The sequence below is a fragment of the Triticum dicoccoides genome, chromosome 4B, assembly GCF_002162155.2.
Source record: "Triticum dicoccoides isolate Atlit2015 ecotype Zavitan chromosome 4B, WEW_v2.0, whole genome shotgun sequence".
NCBI lineage: Eukaryota > Viridiplantae > Streptophyta > Magnoliopsida > Poales > Poaceae > Triticum > Triticum dicoccoides.
The window spans coordinates 131,785,065-131,792,205 of record NC_041387.1 but is presented as its reverse complement, the minus strand read 5'-3'; the positions used below and the strand labels follow the sequence as shown (position 1 = coordinate 131,792,205).

The 7,141-nt window shown below is 44.1% G+C and overlaps 1 long non-coding RNA gene across 10 annotated transcripts; it reads left to right on the top strand.

Moving 5' to 3' along the window:
• The first annotated feature begins 669 nt into the window (after window positions 1–669).
• LOC119295448 lies at window positions 670–6,369 on the top strand. 10 transcript variants are annotated; one of them, XR_005144029.1, is made up of 9 exons: window positions 670–1,180; window positions 1,508–1,607; window positions 2,201–2,362; window positions 3,009–3,102; window positions 3,345–3,374; window positions 3,513–3,603; window positions 3,718–3,872; window positions 4,807–5,469; window positions 5,575–6,369. It is a non-coding gene; the product is annotated as an uncharacterized LOC119295448 (long non-coding RNA). The 10 variants fall into 10 exon arrangements; XR_005144034.1 differs by lacking the exons at window positions 1,508–1,607; window positions 2,201–2,362 and having other exon boundaries at window positions 4,807–4,937; window positions 5,232–5,469; XR_005144031.1 differs by lacking the exons at window positions 1,508–1,607; window positions 2,201–2,362 and having other exon boundaries at window positions 4,807–5,033; window positions 5,232–5,469.
• The last annotated feature ends 772 nt before the right edge of the window (window positions 6,370–7,141 follow it).

Below are 7,141 nucleotides of genomic sequence, written 5' to 3'. Positions count from 1 at the left end.
TGCCACGCTTCATATCAGAGGCTACAACAGGGATCCTAAGACTTGGGTCCTTGAGTGGATGACAGGAAATGTCCATCATGAAGCCAAAGCATTTGATGTCATTGAGCTTACTGGCCTGCCCACTCCAGGTGATATTTATGAACCTCGTGTCAGCTTCACACTGCAGCTGTAGAAAGCATCTTTCACAAGCCAGAACTCGACATGAGCCAAATGCTCAGTATAATGAAGCCATTACCTCAAGATGCAGAATATCCTACGGAGTTCCTTGTTGAAGACCTTGACTATCTGCCACGCACAATCTATCACATCATAAGGCGAACTCTCTGGCCCATCAAAGGACATGGAACATATAAAGGACGTTATGCTACCCGCCATCCTGGGGCATTTGCGTTCGTTGCTTCTTCTCATTCGCACGATCTATCCCAGGCTGTAATTTCACAGCGCTGTCAACGTTTGAGCCATCATCCTTCTTTACATATGCGTTTCACTTCTATGTGCATGACTGGTGGGCCCTTTTTGATGGGGCGTCAGCAAAATCGTGTGGGTTTTCTCTGGTTGTTAGTAGCCAAAGTATTCACCAGGACGGTGAAAACCTAAAACGAGCGAGCGACTCCCTCCCCTCTCTCTCGTTTCTATTTTCTCCCTCGCGCTCGCGCCGCCATCGTCGCCTCATCGCCCAGCCCAGCGCCGATTCCCTCGCCGCCACCACTCCGAGCGCCGGCACCGCCACCTCATCTCCCAGTGCCGCCACCACCATAGCCCCCTCCCCTAGATCCCAAGGGGGGCGGGGTGAGCACCGTCGACCCCATCGCTGGTCCTCTGCCCCTGCAAGTCCGCTCACCTCAGCCTCCTCCTATGTCGTCGGCGGCACAGCAGAGGTGGTCGAGCCGTTGAGGAGAGAAGCGGTGGGATGTTCCATTCGCAACGCCTTCGTGCTATCCCTCATCGCCTCACCAACCACCATCAACAACAACGTAGGGATCTATGACGGGGAAGACCAAAGAGTTGCAGACCGCCAAGGGGGAGGGGCCCAAGGACAGGCCTGAGCTGGTGGTGGCGATGACGATGACAACGGAGGCAGAGGTGCAGGCGAAGGAGGAGGACGGAAGTGTTGTGGACAAGGACACCATGGCCGCCGTTGCCAAAATGTCTGCATCTTCATCCACTGCCTCTCTGCCATGTACGTGCCTCCTGTCATGCAGATCCTTGATAATTAGGGTGACTGTTTCTTTTTGGGTAATCTGGGTGACTAATTTGATGCTTGTGTTAAATGTTTGGGGTTTCTTGGGGAAAGAAAATTGTGGTAGTTAATTTATAAGAGAATTCCTTATTTGGCCCTTTCTTAAAATTTGCTTCCCTATTTGGCCCAAAATAAATTTTCTTCCCTATTTGACACCTAAATTAATTTTTGTTCCTTATATGACACTTTCGTTCATTTTAGACACTAATAGTGTTAACTATGTGGTGAAAAGACCATTTTGCCCCTAATGCATTTTTAACTGTCCAGGATGAAGTAAAAGAGCAATCAATTCACCTATGTTTTAGGGATGTTCAAAGGATGCTGCACATGTATATGTATGCTCCAATATTTTGTCTTAGGTAATCTGGTATGTGCGTTCTCCTGAATTTGGTTACACGTTCCAAACACAGCCAGCCCCTATATAACTAGGGGGCAGTTATATACTGCTAGTATATAGCCGATATTGTCTTTGGAGGCCGAGCTCCATGGAGCTCGGTTTTGAAAATTTTGAATTTTGTCAAAATTCATATTTTCTACAATTCAAAAAATTCTGAAAAAACATACACATATACATGAAGGCATAACACACATGTGTGTAAATTTTTAAGGCAAAATAAGTTGAAATGAGGGTTATGCAAAAAAGACAAATCTGTGGCTTTTTAACATATGATACTATTCATCCTCCCAGACCATGAATTTGTCTTTTTTGTACAGGTCATATTTCAACGTTTTTCATTCTAAAATTTTACACACATAGACATAACATACTTGTTTACTTGCACAATTTTTTCAGATTTTTTTGAAACCAAAAAGTTTGAATTTTGATTTGTTTTCAAAAAAAGGCCTCCATGGCTCCCGGGAGCCAAACGTCCGCTCTCTAGTATATAGATATGATAACTTGTATACCGTGAGAAAAAGATAATGAAGAGATTAATGAGAGCGACACGCTTCTGTGGCCAGGCCCGTCGAGGAGGGTGTGCGAGCGGTTCAAAGGGGCCCCGTTCGGAGAAAAATCACGAAACAAACATTTCGTTTAATTCGCTGGCTGGCTGGCTCGATCTTAAAAAGCAGCAGGATGTGCGTGCGGCCCCAGTCAAAGCCAACAAGCTCACAGTCGGTCTGGTACCAATTTCCTACTTCCCTTTCGGGCTGGTTAATTTTTTAGAACATCCAAATCCAAATATAAAAACAAGGCTACAGCCGAGTGTGCGATTTGTACTTAGTACTGTACGTGCAACGGTCCAAGTGCATCTGGTGCAAATCGATCCAGCTGTACGTACTAGTACGCGAGTCTCCCGACGGCCGGAAAGTAATCAGCCGCGGCTAGCTCGTACTGCATCTCGCCGGAAAGTACTCGGTTGTATTATAGGTTACAGCTAGTACAAGTTCTAATTGTATGGCTTTTACATGCATATATCATCAGTTTACATAAGAAACAAAATATTGGACAAAATGGTCTTTTCACGTCACACTTAACCCGATTAGTGCCTAAAATGGACAAAAGTGTCATATAAGGAATGAAAATTATTTTAGGTGTCAAATGGGGAAGAAAATTTTATTTTGGACCAAATAGGAATCAAAATTTAAGAAAGGGCCAAATAAGGAATTCTCTCTTAATTTATTGGCATCAGTTAGCATTGTTGGAGATTAGTTTGTTGACTTAAGGTTACAATCCATGAAGTTTGCATTTTTGGTCTTTCTTTTTTATTGCTCATCACATTTTTATATATGTGTGCCATGGTTAAAGTTTGCTAATATTGTTTCACAGAAATAATTAGCTGTGGAGGTTCGTTATTCAATTTGGTTATAGCTCATGCTGCAGGCCAGGAGCAAATGATTGTTTATGAAAGGTTTGATTGCAGGTATACCCAAATTAAGGTCTTTTATCTAATTGCTTGGATAACTACTTTTCAGGTGTCTGCTGATTACCACAATAACACAATTTTCTTATTCATGCTTTGCGATTACTATTTTTTTGTTTTGATCATATTTACTGATTGGCGTAGCTGTACTTCTGGATGGCAGTGTTCATAGCTTAGTGGCAGTATTTTAGCATTTCTGTATCATGTTGGTGCCTTTAGAAACTAAGAATTAATTTTTTTAGGATTCTTGCTGGAGGAGATGAACTTTTATGGTGAGTTTTTTCCCTGTATGCCTCGCTTCAGATCATGTTTACCTCTGTTTAGTGCCATTATGGTTGTTGAACAATTGAAGATGTCTTAAATGCACATAACATCGCTAAACCTGTAGGCTGATGCTTTTGTTATTATAGAGGAGTTGTTGAAGACCAAAGTTTTCCTTGTAAGAATGCCATACTTACAAGAAAAGATTGCCTGAAAGGTCTTTATGGTTTAATCTGCAAGGTAAAAAGTGTGAAATGTGGAACATATCACATTCACTCGGTCAGTTGGCCATTGTATTTTTTTGGCATGTTTACAATTTCTTGAGGCACATAATGTTGTTCATACAATCTGCAGGTTAGAGGGCCCGTCGAGGCTAGCGCGAGGTCTGCTCTGGCATCCATGATGTGGGTGTGATGACTGAGGACTGCTCACGCTTCTCCGCTCACAAACCGTGTGGCGAGTAAATACTCCACTCCACGACAATTAGACCTTCCTCCCTCTCAGCTATGGTATTGCAGCAATCTCCTTCCACCTTCATTTGTTACGTTGGAGCGCTAGAAGACATTCTAATTTTCTAGCTATATTTTGCAATGTTAGACTGGCCGGATGTTTTTGTATATAGGAGAGGATATGGTCGCAGTGGCGTGAGCTTTTTCATTACTTGATTTGTTTATGCAAAACGAATTTTTTGTTGTACTAAAGAGGAGGATCATCTGCTCTGCAATACATATTTATTACCTTCACTATGCTCATGGTGCTGCCATGCTCCTCGATTAAATTATTTCTTAATAAGCTTCTCCATTAAACATGTTCTAATTATGTATTTCGTGTTGGGGGTTGCTCACCCAACCTTTCATGGAAAAATAGCAATTTGTTCAGTTTGTGATCATTTATTTATTTTAAGATGCCTAGAAAAGTTAGACAGATATAAAACTTGGTCTAGGAACTCCTGGATATTGCAATGGGTACTCTGTTTTCATCTGAATTTATTAGTTGCTAGAGGTTGTACCTTTGCCGTGGACCATCAATTCTCCATTTGAGCAAAAGTTTCTCCCGAGGAGAAAGTCCCGGTGCAAGCTGCCATGTTTCTTAGCTGTAAAAAAAATTTAGCCATCGTCTGAAGAATTTCCTACCTGGTTGCTAGGCCTGACCAGTATTCAGGCATCCTAGCCTTTTTTTCCTTGGCAAGAAACCTTGGCAGGTGCCATGAGGTACAAAAGCTGGAGAGATGGTTCCGAAACTCCTAGAGGTCTTGGAGGGTTTATGGTGTTTGAAATGAGGACCCGATAAAATTATTTTCCATGTTGTCCAGTTGAAACTTATATTCTTATTTCTCTCGTCAACAATGGATATTCTGCGTATTCTGTACTTGTATCATTCCTTTTGGGAAATAATTGAAAGATTGTCTGTTCACTTATGTCTCACTTAATCCCATCTGTCTAGGTTCCACAAAGTGCCCAGACAGCAGGAAGCACACATAGAACCATCAATGCTCCTTTCCGTAGGAGAAATAGCTGAACGGGCAATGTTTTCATCTCTGTATAAGTTCAGATGTGATTACCCAGGTCCAGAAGGTTTGGTCTACTTCTCACTTAATCCTATATTTTCTTGACGTGCACATAAATACGTTGAGAAGTTGCAACTAGAATAAAGCTTCCGCCCGACTGCAGGTTAGTATATGCATTATATGTTCTATAAGGAATTCCGCTTTCTCATTGCAACAGCCAGAAGTACAAAATCTACTGAAGTTTGAATATTAATCCAGCTTATTACTTGGGGCCTCTGATATATGCATCAAAATCATAGATTTTTATTATTGCAAATTGTTGGTAACTACTGATCATCTTTATTGTTTTTTATTCATACAGTTCACGGGGCAATGAGTATGAGATCAGTTCGTGGGTGTCAGTCAATATAAGATTGGTCTGCAACTATTTTTCATCTGAAAAGATATACTTTGCAGCATCATGTATGATATGTATATGCTTGGTTCAGTGTTATTCATAGCTATGTTACTGGGTCTACGTGCTTCCTTCATATATTTTGGCTCACCTCGGCTTCCTCCTGCGTCGGCAACGGCGCAGCAGAGGCAGACGAGCTGACGAGGTGAGCAACGGTGGGAAACTGTATGGTGTGTCCTCTTCTTTCTCTCTTCTTCCTCGACAATGCCTCCGTGCTTTCCTGTGTCGCCTCACCAGCCACCGCCAACAGCGTTGTAGGGATCTATGGCGGGCAAGACCAAAGCGCTTCATCCGACCGAGGGGAGCCCAAGGCGAAGCCTACACTAGCAGCGGCAATGACGGAGCCAGAGGTGAAGGAAATCCCTAAGGCCATCGTGCGGCAGCTGGTCAAGGACAAGCTCGCCTGAGCGCCATGGCCGGAGCTGTCGAAGGAGGAGGGTGGAGGTGTGGTGGACAAGGCCGCCTTTGCCACAATGCAAACATCTTCATCCACTGCCTCTCTGCCATGTATGTGCCTCCTGCAGTGGCTCGATTAATGCGTCCGGTAGTGTGGCGTTGGCTGGGAACCGTACGGTATTTGTCTGACGTGCCGTCCACACCGGGGGGGTTGGTCAGTCGACTCCAGGTATGAGCAGCTCCGAGCTTGATGGCTGGATGTGTGCACACATGTAATGGGGTAACATGGTCATATTGCTTGGTGTGCAGAGGCAACCTCATTTTTGGACCAATAAGAGGGGCGATGATGACGACGACTAGATGAAACAATCATGTCTTGGGCAATCAAGACAGCCTTGGCTTGTGGGACTAAACAGAGCTGAAATAGTCGGTGTCAGTGTTGGAGTTGCCCTTAGAGCCTACCCTTACCTCTGTTGTAGCCTGCTCAATTTTGTCGCCGATGTTGGATGATTTGTGCCTTGGACGGTCATTCTGATGAGTGATAACCAGGGCAGTTCTCTTACACTACGATGGGTAGGTTATGGACCAAGAGATGTGGGTGTTGGCTTTGAAGATGAATGACAAAGCTGAGCCCTCTTTTGCTATGCTACATACACTGAATTTTCACTGTTCATCCCTCCTCATCCCGGATCCCGCGGATCCGATGGTGCGGGCACGGAGGCGTGGTTCGTCTCAATCGGTATCGATCTGATTTGATTTTGATTCATGCGGTCACGGTCGTGCGGTGCGTTTTATGGTGTGATTCATGCGGTTTGGGAATTACTCCCATCTTTCATTGGAAAACCTCTAGGTGATGATTACTTGTTGATTGCTAGATATTGGCCTGCCAATAAGAACTATACTATACTTGACTCTGCTTGTGCTTGTGCTCTGTGGTGCATTTGGAAAATTAGAAGTCCTCACATTTCGAACAATTCATTATGCTCTGATATTAAACAGGTTTGGTGGCTGATAATGATTACTCTAAAAAAGTGGCAAATGCATTCTCACATACGATCTCCAATCATGTAAATCGACCGCACCTGCTGTCGGTGGGGTAATAGGTTGTGATCTGATAGCTGGAGGTGAGATGACCAACCTGTCATCCTCCAACAGTCTCTGGCGTGCTCTGCACTATCCTGGCACTGATGCTGCCTCTCCGCCTCACTCCAAGCTACCCTGGGAACCAAAGTAGCCCACTCTCAGCCCAAGTACACTGCTGAGGGTAGTGAACTCGCCATCGCAATCGCCTATGAAGAGGACCAAGGTGGTGTTCATCAACATCTCCACTGTGAAGCTGGGAGGCGATTATGATCTGGGTTTGCTGAGAGTTTTGGAGGACAGCATGTTTGCCGTAAAAACTCATGTAAATCGACCGCACT